Source organism: Budorcas taxicolor, chromosome 17, assembly GCF_023091745.1.
Source record: "Budorcas taxicolor isolate Tak-1 chromosome 17, Takin1.1, whole genome shotgun sequence".
NCBI lineage: Eukaryota > Metazoa > Chordata > Mammalia > Artiodactyla > Bovidae > Budorcas > Budorcas taxicolor.
The window spans coordinates 18,907,138-18,919,893 of record NC_068926.1 but is presented as its reverse complement, the minus strand read 5'-3'; the positions used below and the strand labels follow the sequence as shown (position 1 = coordinate 18,919,893).

Below are 12,756 nucleotides of genomic sequence, written 5' to 3'. Positions count from 1 at the left end.
GAATAGCCACAATTTTTTTAAAATAACAGAATTTAAGGATTTACACTACTTGGTTTCATAAACTACCATAAAGCCCAGCAAAAGAGACAGAGTGGTACTAGCACAAGGACAGACATACAGATAAACAGAACTGCAAGTCCAAAATGAAATCTTTACATTTACAAGCAATGGAGAAATGACAATCTTTTCAATGAACGGTGTTAAGACAACCCATTATGTGCATGCTAAGTCACTTCAGTCATGTCCACCTCTTTGTGACCCTATGGACCATAGCCCACCAGATTCCTCTGGTCCATAGGATTCTCCAGGCAAGAATATTGGAGTGCATTGCCATTTCCTCCTCCAGGGGATCTTCCCATATACAACAGGTGAATTTAGACCCTTATTTCGTACCATACTCAAAAATTAACTCAAAATAGATCATAAATCTAAGAGCAAAATCTATAAAATATCTAAAAGAAAACAAAAAAGAAATCCTTAAGCTCTTGGATGAGGTAGAATTCTTAAAACAACAAAAGCATGATCTACAAAAGAAAAACTGGGAAATTAAAACTTTGGTGCTCCAAAAGACTCCAATTAAAAAACAGAGAAAGAGAGAATAGCCACAGACTAGGAGAAAATATTTGTAAATCATGTATCTAAGAAAGGACTTGCATCCAGAATGTTATTAAAAACTCTTTCAAGTCAAGAATAATACAACAATGGGCAAAAGATCTGAATGGCTTTTTCCACCTAAATGGATATATGAATACCATATGAAAAAATGCTTAACACCTTGCATCTTTAGGAAAAATGCTACTTAAAATCACAAAGAGTTAATTTCATAGTACAATGGCTGTAACAAAAAGGACAATAACAAGTGTTGGCAAAGTTGTGAAAAAATTTTAACCCTTGTACACTGCTGATAGGAATATAAAATGTAAGGCCACTTTCAAAAACAGTTTGGCAGTTTCTCAAAAAGTTAGATGACCCAGAAATTCTATTCCTAGGCATCTATCCAAGAGAATGAAACCACACTAAAGACTTAAACTTTCAAGCTTCATAATTTTTAACAGTCAAAAACTGGAAACAATCCAAATGCCCATCAACTGGTCAACTGATAAACAAAATATGGTATATCCATACATCAAAATACTATTCAGCAATAAAAAGAAAACAAAATATTGATGCATGCTACAATATGGATGAATCCTCAAAACATGTTAAGAAGCCAGATGAAAAAGACTACATATTCTATGTTTCCATTTATATGAAATATCCAGAAAAGGAAAATCTATAGAAACAAAATACAGATCAGTAGTGAACTGGGGCCAGGAGTGAGAATAAGGGTTAACTGCAAAAAGACTAGAAACAACTTTTAGAAGTAATAAAATGTTCTAAAATTGGCTTGTGGTGATAATTTAACAACTCAATATATTTACTAACAAATTATTAAATTTTGCATCCAGAATTAATCTGGGGTATTAAATAACTCAAAAAACTAATTTTAAAAAAAACTGTATATACTCAGAAGAAATGAAAACATATCCACACAAAAACTTGTACAAAAATGTGCACTGCAGCATTACTTGTAATAGCTAAAAAGTAGAAACTCTAATGTTCATCAACTAATCAATGGATAAATAATATGTGGTATATCCATCCATACAATGGAATATTACTCAGCAATAAAAATGAAATGAAATGACACATGCTACAACATGAATGAACTCTGAAAGCATTATGCTAAGTTAAAGAAAGCAGTTATGAAAGATTACACATTGTAAGATTCCATTTATGCCATTTGTCCAGAATAGAGACAGAAAGTAATTAGTGCTTGCCTAAGACTGAGGGTTTTGGAGGAAAATGGAGAGTAACAGTTGATGGGTATGAGGTTCCTTTTTGGGGATAATGAAAATGTTTTAAAATTGATTATGGTGATAGTTTCACAACTCTGTGAATATATTAAAAACCACTGAACTGTACACTTTAAATTGGTGAATTGAATGGTAAGTTAATTATATCTCAATAAAGCTGTTATCATCATCAACGACAATAAACCTTGGTGTACAATCTGTGAGCGGGTAAAGCCATCAACACTGAAAGGGCCTACCACAGCCATAGTTTCAATCTATATACTCGGGATAGAAAAATCTCAAAGTTACAAATTCTTTCCAACCTACTGTGATTATTTTGTAAATGAGTATATATATGTCTGAAATGAAAAGTAATGATTTATCAAAGCAATTAGTTCAAGTCACTAAGTTTAAAAAAATACTGACATTAAATTGTCCAATTTCAAATGCCCAAGATATATGAATTTTCTACTTCATGTTTTTAGAAGGTATCTCAGTAATACTCATATAAACTCACTTTGTAAACTATTATATTTAAACCTTACTCCTAAACCCCTTTAAATGTAATTAGCTTCCAGCCTTATATAAAGTCATTCTACCTTCTGAAGAAAAGAAGAAATTCTGAAACTCAAATATCCAATCCTATCTTGGTAAAGTAGACATTATTCTGTGCATGCTGGCACTATTCTGCGACCACAGCACTAGACAAAGTGCATAATTTACTTCACGGTACAGACTCACAGTTAAAAAGAAAGGCAAATCTGATTACTAAACACCAGATTACTCTTCTATCATCAGCGGATTAAAATTTAAACCATACAGTTGAAATAAATGTTGATGAACACAAGATAGGGGGGTGAAATTCATAGTTGTACAATAAAGTGTTCGCCTCTTTCTTCTTTCATGAAGTACGATGAACTTAAAGGCTATTCTGCAGCGTAGCTAGCTCCTACAAAAAAAAGAGCCCAGGATGCCGGCACATGAGGAACGTTAGAAACTGTTCAATCTAGATTACTCTCGGGGTAATGGGGTATTTTCTCTGTCCTCTACTGACATGGAATAAAAATGCCCAAGTAGAGAGGGGACTCGGCTGCCAGCTCGCAAAGCTGCTCAGGCAGTCAGTTCCAGCCCTAGCCAAGCCTTCACCGTCCTCCTGCCGCGTCCCTCCACCCCACCCTCCAATACCCAGGAACATGGTCCCGGAGGGCCAGCTTCGCGAAGAGAGGCTCCATAAGGCGGTCACTGGACGCGCATGTTACAGAGCCCGTTTTTGTTTTGTTTAAAAAACAGATTCCTGTCAGAGCCCAGCCTCCCCACTCCCGCGGGAACAGGGGGAAGTGGCAGCAGGGGGCCGGTGTGGAGTGAGAGAATAAAAGAATGACCGCGTACAACCTGCCGTGCCAGCTAGCAGCAGAGAGCAGGAAAGGTAAGAGGCGGCTAGGAGGCCCGACGGCGGAGGAAACTGCTCTCTAGCCGTCCACGCCACCCCACGCGGCCGCAGCCGCCCAGGTCCCGCCCCGGGCTCGCCGCCCTGCCCCGGCGCCGGCCGCCGCCTCCCGCCTTACCCGACCCTCCCAGGACGCGTTTCCTCTAGGGCCGGACCCCCGCCCTGGCCTCCTCGCGGGCTAAGGCGGGTCAGTTCAGTCCGCTTCTCGGCAGAGGTGACTCGCGCGGCGATGTAAACACAGCGAGACCAGCTGCGCGCGGCCCATCCCCCCCGCCGGGGTCTGTAACCTCTTCCCTGAGCCCCGCTCCGCGCCCCGCGCTCCTCGCGGGCGGCGCGCCGCGCGCCTTCCCCTTTCTCCAAGTCCAGCTCCCCGACCGTTGCCCCCGGGCACTCAGCCCCCTTTCCCAGCTCCCGGCCGGTGTCACCGCCACAGCCTCCGGAAAACCCTCCGCTAACCCCGGAGCAAACAACACAGGCGCCGAGCGGGGGCGCGGAGGGAGGCGGTGGCACTCGGGACGGCAAGGCTTTCTCGCCGCACCCTCCGCCCTCCCTGCCTCCCACCAGCCTCGGCGGCCCGCGCTCTTACCTGCTCTCCGCGTCGCCCGGGAAGACCGCCGCGTCGCCCTCCCTCCCGGCAGGGCCGCGGAGTAGCCGCCGCCGTTGGCCAGGCGTCCGGAGGGAGCCGGGGCCTCCCCGGCTGCCCGAGCCGCTCCACTGGGAGAGGAGGAGACAAAACAGCGGCGCGCCGCCCCGCGCAGAGCCCCCCGTCCGCGCCGCCCCACCGACCCCCCAACCGCCGAGGCGACGGCGGCGACACTGAGCCCGGCGCGGGGAGCAATGGTGGCCCCCGCCCTCCACCCCCCGCCTCGGCTCCTCCCCCTCGGCCTCCTGCCGCCGCCACCAGGACACCCGAGTCCGCCTCCCCCACCCCGCCCGCTCCGAGCGCTCCTCCCCTCCCCACGCGGCGGCGGGGAGGGGGGTACGGCGGCACCGCCAGTCACCGCCGCGCCTGTCAAACCCGGGCCGGCTATTTATACCCCGCGGGGCCTCGCCGCCCTCGGCCCGCACCAGCCCGCCCAACATGCTTCCGTGGCCGTCTCGAATCTCGCCCGCCCTGTAGCCCCCCAACTTCTCCAAAACCCGCCTTCTCAGGTAAAGACTCTCGCCACTTGTCCCGCTTCCTGCTCGGCGCTTCGCCAGCATGTTCCCGACTCCGACCCGGGCCCGGGACTGGCGCGGGGGCTCCCAAACGCGGGCTGGCGCGTGGGGGGCAGCGGGGCCGCGCGTGCACCTGCAGCGGCCGCCGGCCCAGACCGCACTCATACACCCTTGCCCCTCTCGGAGGGCCCCCGCGGGCCCGGGCTGTCACCCCATCCCCAAGCTCTGGACTCCCTCCCGTCTCCTCCAGGGACTGCTCGGCCCTCGGGCAGCCTGACAGTCACTGAGGGCTGGAGGTTGTGGAAACTCCTAGCCCGAGTCTCTCGCATCTCCACTCCGAAGCCGGGACTAAGTGGAAGGCGGGGGCGCGGGCGGGCAGGAGTGCGCCACCGGCCCCGCCCCGGGTGCCTCCCCGGCCCGTGACGCTCGTGGAGCCACGCCTCTCCCTGCCCGCGCCCCTCCGCGCAGCCCGCTCCTCCTCCTCCCGCTAGCCTGCAACGCCCGGCCTTGTACCCCGCGGACCCCGCCCCATTCCCAGAAATTACCACCCGCCCAACGGCCGGGCCGCGCGACGGTTGGTGCTCGCGTTTGCTGACGGGCGGGCGGCGGGGCTCAGCGCGCAGCTGCGGAGCGCGGCGGGCCGTCCCCTGGCTCTGGCCCCGGGGAGCTGCGGGTGTCCACCCCGAGCCATTGTCGCTCCTCGCTCGGTCGGCGACGGACGGACAAGTAACTGAAGTCCGAGGATTGGCGGTGCGGGAATGTGGGAGAGTGTTGGTGCGGGAGTATTTGAGTGCCTGCGAATTCGAAAGGAAATGAAAACCCAGTTGTAGCTGCAAGCTTCTGGTTTCCCCCCTTTCACACAAAGAGGAATCTCTGAGCAGGGCACTCACGCGCCTCCAAGTACACAAAAGCCAATGACACGGTGCCCAGGGTTGTCCTGCGTTTGTAGCGCCTCATTAATGATCTTTCTTACGCACAGTTATGCATATAAACGCCTCAACCTATTCCCCCACCAACACACTTGGCCGCCGCCGCATTTTCTTGTATTTATTCAACAAAGAATCGAGACTGTCCCCGTGCGCGTGGGGACCGATTCTGGTCCCCTCCCGGGCTCCTGCAGCCGCACTCCGATGGACCCGGCACAGTGTTCAGCAGGTTCGTTTCCCGGCTCCAGTCTCTTTCTTTTTGAGGCTCCACCGTCACTCCTGAACGAAGGAAAAACCCTGAGGATTATAAGAGATGGCTGTTCTTGAAAGTAACGTGGGAACCGTGGAAATAACGCTACAGTAAAGCTCAAACTTCAAAGAATCACAGGAGGCCCTCTGGTAGAAGTCTCTGAAGAGCGAGGAATTTAATGATCTTCTCTTTTTTTAAAGCTAATAATGCCTGTAATATTACTGGGAAGCCAAGAGGGTTGTGAGGGGATTCTTTCTTTCTATCTGAAAAAGCAACTCTGGGTACTTTTTTCTTAAGAGAGTTTTGCTTTTAAACAGGGGAAATCTGTATAGCAAATAGGGTCACTCAGAGATCCTCTGAACTCTGATGAAGTTTTTTAGATTCCTGAGTTTTAAAACATAGCGACTCTTGCCACTTTTCTAAATTAAAGAATTTATAAAGCCTTATAAAGCCCATTCAAGGGCTTCCCTTGTGACTCAGCTGGTAAAGAATCTGCCTGCAATGCGGGAGACCTAGGTTCGATCCCTGGTTGGGAAGATCACCTGGAGAAGGCTACCCACTCCAGTATTCTGGCCGGGAGAATTCCATGGACTGTATGGTCCATAGGGTCGCAAAGAGTCAGACACTACTGAGCGACTTATCCCTATAACATTCAAATCTTTCATACACATTAAACAGAATACTATAAACAGCATCCTTTCTAGGGCAATATTTCTAATGCCCTATTTCCTGTAAAATAGCCTATAACTTAGAAGGCAATGGCAACCCACTCCAGTGTTCTTGCCTGGAGAATCCCAGGGACAGAGGAGCCTGGTGGGCTACAGTTCATGAGGTCACAAAGAGTTGGATAGGACTTAAGTGTCTGAGTACAAGTTCACTATTGTCCATTTTTTATATTTGTAAGGAATTAATATTCAGTACAACTGTATCTCCATGACCATAACATGGCATATTAAGGAGTATGCAACAAGCCCTGATTTCTAAGTTAGGAACAGATTTGGTCTGTATATATAGAGACCAAATATTATTAAGATTATATGTATATTAGGTAGAATAATTTTGTTTTCTCTCTTTCCCTTTTGTTTTCGCTAAGAAAATCTCTTTTTAAGATCATCTTAGACTACTCAGCCTGTCTTCAATATGATAGGCAAAATAAGAGGTTATCATCACTTTTATATCAGAATGATAAATGCAAGAAGGACCCCTTAGCACCTGTTTTAAGGCTGGAAGTGGTAATCAACATGAGGAATGAAGGACAAGACTAAATTCTCCAAGTGGTAGCCTGTAAATAATTTGTCCCTCTCAAATTGAACATTCTCTTTTTGGGGCAAATCCTTCAGCACTATTGAGTTATAGTTGACTAAATAAGGCTCTATTCCCTTTCAAAGTGAGTAATCCAAGAGAACAAAGGAATGCCATGCTGCCTTTTCTAACCAGTATTTTACTGGTCATACAGACCACTACACAAGGACATAACACCAGAAGATGAACATCACTAGGGCCATGTTGGAAGCTGGGTATCACAAAGCCCTGACACAGTTGTGAATTTTGAGTGACTGACATAGGTTTTTAACTTGTTGGATTCCCTCATTGCAGGTGGGCAAATCACAAGTTACCAGCAACTATGTAAACTTTATAAAACAGCCAAAAAAATCTCTTCTTTTGTCTCTTTAAAGAGTAAGTGGTTCTGGGCAACTGTGCAGTTATACTATGATGTTAACCTACCTTGTTGGTGAGTTACTGTATCCATCCCTCCCACCACCCCTTTCTGGGCGTCTCCAAAGAAAATTATTCATTTCTCTCCCATGTTCTTTGTCTGCAAAGAAACCCAATCCCCAAACTCATGTTTTGTTTTAGATACCATCTTGCCTTTTATAAGTCAGACTCACTCAAACATTGTATGTTAATCAAGTTATAATAGGCCTGCCTGAGAGAATGATGAAAACCAAAATAATTTTGGAGGAACATGTAAAGTTTCCATAATCCAATGAAATAGTTCTTAAGAATGAAATTTGTACCATCAAATGCAACCAGATAAGCAGAAAGTATAAAGTTTTTAATATAGAATGGATGCCAAATCCTCCGGAGTTGCATGTGTAATTTTACCATGTAAAGTTTTCTTGTAAAATAAGTACTTAAAGCCGTTTCATAATTTGAGTTCTTAATATACTTACAAAGCAGTCTTTACTTTAAAATAGTGCTTTAGTTGGAAGCATTGTATTTATTCTAACCACATATAAATGACTTTCAAAGAATATTTTATTATTTTTTTAAAAATATTGGAAGTATTTAGCATGGATTACAGTTTATTCAGGGATCAAGACCATCCCCATGGAAAAGAAATGCTAAACAGCAAAATGGCTGTCTGGGGAGGCCTTACAAATAGCTGTGAAAAGAATAGAAGTGAACAGCAAAGGAGAAAAGGAAAGATACAAGCATCTGAATGCAGACTTCCAAAGAATAGCAAGGAGAGATGAGAAAGCCTTCCTCAGCGATCAATACAAAGAAATAGAGAAAAAGCACAGAATGGGGAAGACTAGAGATCTCTTCAAGAAAATTAGAGATACCAAGGGAACATTTCATGCAAAGATGGGCTCGATAAAGGACAGAAATGGTCTGGACCTAACAGTCTTCACGACTCAGATAATCACGATGGTGTGATCACTCGTCTAGAGCCAGACATCCTGGAATGTGAAGTCAAGTGGACCTTAGAAAGCATCACGATGAACAAAGCTAGTGGAGGTGATGGAATTCCAGTGGAGCTATTTCAAATCCTGAAAGATGATGCTATGAAAGTGCTGCACTCAATATGCCAGCAAATTTGGAAAACTCAGCAGTGGCCACAAGACTGGAAAAGGTCACTTTTCATTCTAATCCCAAAGAAAGAAATGCTCAAACTACCGCACAGTTGCACTCATCTCACACACTAGTAAAGTAATGCTCAACATTCTCCAAGCCAGGCTTCAGCAGTACATGAACCATGAACTTCCAGATGTTCAAGCGGGTTTTAGAAAAGGCAGAGGAACCAGAGATCAAATTGCCAACATCCGCTGGATCATGGAAAAAGCAAGAGAGTTCCAGAAAAACATCTATTTCTGCTTTCTTGACTATGCCAAAGCCTTTGACTGTGTGGATCACAAGAAACTGTGGAAAATTCTGAAAGAGATGGGAATACCAGACCACCTGACCTGCCTCTTGAGAAATCTGTATGCAGATCAGGAAGCAACAGTTAGAACTGGACATGGAACAACAGACTGGTTCCAAATAAGAAAAGGAGTACATCAAGGCTGTATATTGTCACCCTGCTTATTTAACTTCTATGCAGAGTACATCATGAGAAACACTGGACTGGAAGAAGCACAAGCTGGAATCAAGATTGCCAGGAGAAATACCAATAACCTCAGATATGCAGATGAATCCACCCTTATGGCAGAAAGTGAAGAGGAACTAAAAAGCCTCTTGATGAAAGTGAAAGAGGAGAGTGAAAACGTTGGCTTAAAGCTCAACATTCAGAAAACAAAGATCATGGCATCTGGTCCCATCACTTCATGGGAAATAGATGGGGAAACAGTGTCAGACTTTATTTTTTTGGGCTCCAAAATCAGTGCAGATGGTGATTGCAGCCATGAAATTAAAAGACGCTTACTCCTTGGAAGGAAAGTTATGACCAACCTAGATAGTATATTCAAAAGCAGAGACATTACTTTGCCAACAAAGATCCATCTAGTCAAGGCTATGGTTTTTCCAGTGGTCATGTATGGATGTAAGAGTTGGACTGTGAAGAAATCTGAGCACCGAAGAATTGATGCTTTTGAACTGTGGTGTTGGAGAAGACTCTTGAGAGTCCCTTGGACTGCAAGGAGATCCAACCAGTCCATTTTAAAGGAGATCAGCCCTAGGTGTTCTTTGGAAGGACTGATGCTAAAGCTGAAACTCCAATACTTTGGCCACCTGATGCGAAGAGTTGACTCATTGGAAAAGATTCTGATGCTGGGAAGGATTGGGGGCAGGAGGAGAAGGGGATGACAGAGGATGAGATGGCTGGATGGCATCACCGACTTGATGGACATGAGTTTGAGTTGAGTGAACTCTGGGAACTGGTGATGGACAGGGAGGCCTGGCGTGCTGTGATTCATGGGGTCTCAAAGAGTTGGACGTGACTGAGCGACTGAACTGAACTGAACTGAACACTTTATTCTGATTAGGATTTCTAATATTTTCAATGTTAAAAATAATTTTTGTAAGCAGATTTTGCCTCCTTATCTTTATTATTAAGTTAAGTAATTCTATGGAATTCTCCAGGCAAGTATACTGGAGTGGATTGCCATTCCCTTCTCCAGGGGATCTTCCCAACCCAGGGATTGAACCCAGGTCTCCTGCATTACAGGCAGTTTCTTTACTATCTGAGCCACTAGGGAAACCCATATAATTAAAAGTTTAAATGAAATGTATATGAAGATATTTTATTAGTGATTTAGGATTATATTTAATCTTTAAAGTTTCTGATTTAGCGCTTCCCAGGTGGTGCTAGTGGTAAAGAACCTGCCTGCCAGTGTAGAAGACACAAGAGACGTGGGTTCGATTCTTGAGTCGGGAAGATCCCGTGGAGTTGGAAATGGCAACCTACTCCAGTACTCTTGCCTGGAGAATCCCATGGACAGAGGAGTCTGGTGGGCTACAGTCCATAGGGTTGCAAAGAGTCAGACATGACTGAAGCAAAGCAAGCAAGCAAAGTTCCTGAATGAAATTGATTTCTTAATAAAATTCAGGATAAATGCTATAGTAGTTAATTAAAACACAAAGATAAATATCTTCCGTGGAGAAAGATTTTCAATAAATTGCCATATATTCAGGCTGACTAGTTTTCAAGGACACTTAGCTGTTTCTTTCATGCTACTAATATAAAATGAATTAGTAGAAATTTTTCTTTCCATTCATTTCCTGGATCACCCTGAAGATTACGAAAGCATACCAAAAGCCATGTTTTTCCCAATATTTATTTACTTTCTTCTCTGGTGGTTTTTCCTACTGGTCAGCTAATCAGAATGGGTAGCATCATATTAGTAGTAAATAACAACAAATGATTACAATAATATTATTATATGTAATATATTATTATTAGATAGATATAATAGCAATAATATTGGCCCCTATTAGTATACATACACCTCGATCCTTTTGTTCATTAATCTTATGAATTCTGTATAATTATCCCATACTACAGTTCATGTTGAAGGTATGAGAGATTAAGCTACTTGTTCAAAGTTACATAGTAGAGGGACTTCCCTCTACTATATGTTTAAGACTCTGTGCTTCCATTGCAGGGAATGCAACTAAGATCCTGCATGCTGTGTGGCGAAAACATTAAAAAAAAATTTATAACATTATGCAGTAGATAGTGGAGTTGGAGATTTACTCCTCCAGAGCCTGTATTCTCAACCACTAACACTGAATACACCTAAAATGCAGCCTTGTTTCAACTGTTCTTGTCCAAACATCAACGATAAAAAGTATTGCCCTCTGCTTCAGCCTTGACAGCAGCCTCCTGTCCTATTTCACCCAAATTCGTAGGGCACTGCCCTTGCATCCCTACTCACCTCTGTTTGGCATCCCTGTTCTGCCTAACGCAGCAGGCACTGCTACAGACAGTTGAATGTTTCTGGCTGTGTTCCCTATCTGCCTCTCCAGATACTCCCTTTTCCTCTGGTTGCCAACATCTTCTCTGTACTCTGCCCTGTGGCTCCTGTATCCTGTTCTTCCTGTCTGTCTCATTGTGTCTGAGTAGACTTTCCATTATCTGCTTATGACACTGACTGCTAAGCAAAAAGAAAGAGGGAAATTTAAGGCCAGGATAAGAATCCAATCAATATGGAGGATAAAAGGTCACAGGACAACCATAATTAAAATGTGAATGCCAGACAGAAAAGAATGGAATAAATGGGAAGGGGAGAGTTCTAAAATACTGTGAGTGTATATGAAAGACTGGACACTCTCATTTTGTAAAGGAGAGAGGGAAACAAAAATAGTTCTATGGTTCAAATTAATATTCAGCTGTCTATGAATTAGTATAGTAATTGATAATATCTGTACTTACATGTGGTCAGAATCCTGTGTGTGTGCTCAGTTGTGGTTGACTCTTCTGTGACCCTTGTGGACTGGCACCCCGCTAGGCTCCTCTGTCCATGGAATTTTCCAGGCAAGAATACTGGAGTGGGTTGCCATTTCCTACTCCAGGGGATGTTCCCAACCCTAGGACCAAACCTGTGACTCCTGCATTGGCAGGCAGATTCTTTACCACTGAGCCACCTGGGAAGCCCTGGTCAGAGTCCTAAATACCAACAAAATGCTTTTGAAATTTAGCACCATCCTAGTAGTGTAGATCAAATGTGTATTTTCTTTCAAGCTTTTTTTAATCCTCATAACAACACAATCAGGAAGGTGTTATCATTTTGCAGATTATGAAACTGGGGCAACTGAAGGTGTAGAACAATTTTTCCAAGACCAGCAGCAAGTGAGTAGTGGGGCCAGGCAGGAAAACTAAGCAGATTGGCTCCAGATTCCCTGCTGTCAACACTCTGCTCAGCTTCCTCCTGCTCCTCCTCCGCGTCATCTCCAAGACTGAAGGCGACAGGTCGGGCCGGCTTCTCTGGATCCTGTGCTCTCCTGTGATTTAAAGTAGGTGAAGGAGCCCAGTTCACAATTCAACAAACCTAAAAGGGCTTACATTCTGCTAGAGAATTCCAGGGTCCGCTTACAATGTCTGCATTGTTATTTGGTTGCCTGAATGGAGAAAGAAAATTAAAATATACTCTATTTTTTAATTAACTACTTGATATGCCAATAAAATAATGTTCCTGCATTCATTGGCTATATACTCTCTTCTTTCTTCATATGATGATTTTGCAGTATTAGTTTCATGGAAAGAATAGAAAGATCATTTTTTCCCTCTAGCTTAGGATATTAAAATTTGGTTTATATTGCTGATGCTTTAGAAATGTTTCTGTTAGCATTATAACTTATTATTGATAATATATACATTTTAGGAAAGTTTTCAATTTGCAGGAATTTCTATCATGTTTCTTTCATATAGAAGTAAGATTTTAGTTTATTCCAGTTTTCTTACACTGTTACTAATCTTAG

General features: G+C 44.3%; 1 protein-coding gene across 4 annotated transcripts in view; it reads right to left on the bottom strand.

Moving 5' to 3' along the window:
* The window catches only part of ELF2 (E74 like ETS transcription factor 2), a 98,275-nt gene extending 94,298 nt beyond the window's left edge, over window positions 1-3,977 (bottom strand). For all 4 annotated transcript variants that reach the window (XM_052654356.1, XM_052654358.1, XM_052654357.1 and 1 more), the window contains exon 1: window positions 3,869-3,977. The gene's annotated coding sequence lies outside the window, so the exon portion shown is untranslated. The remainder of the gene's footprint in view (window positions 1-3,868) is intronic.
* Window positions 3,978-12,756: the final 8,779 nt, after the last annotated feature.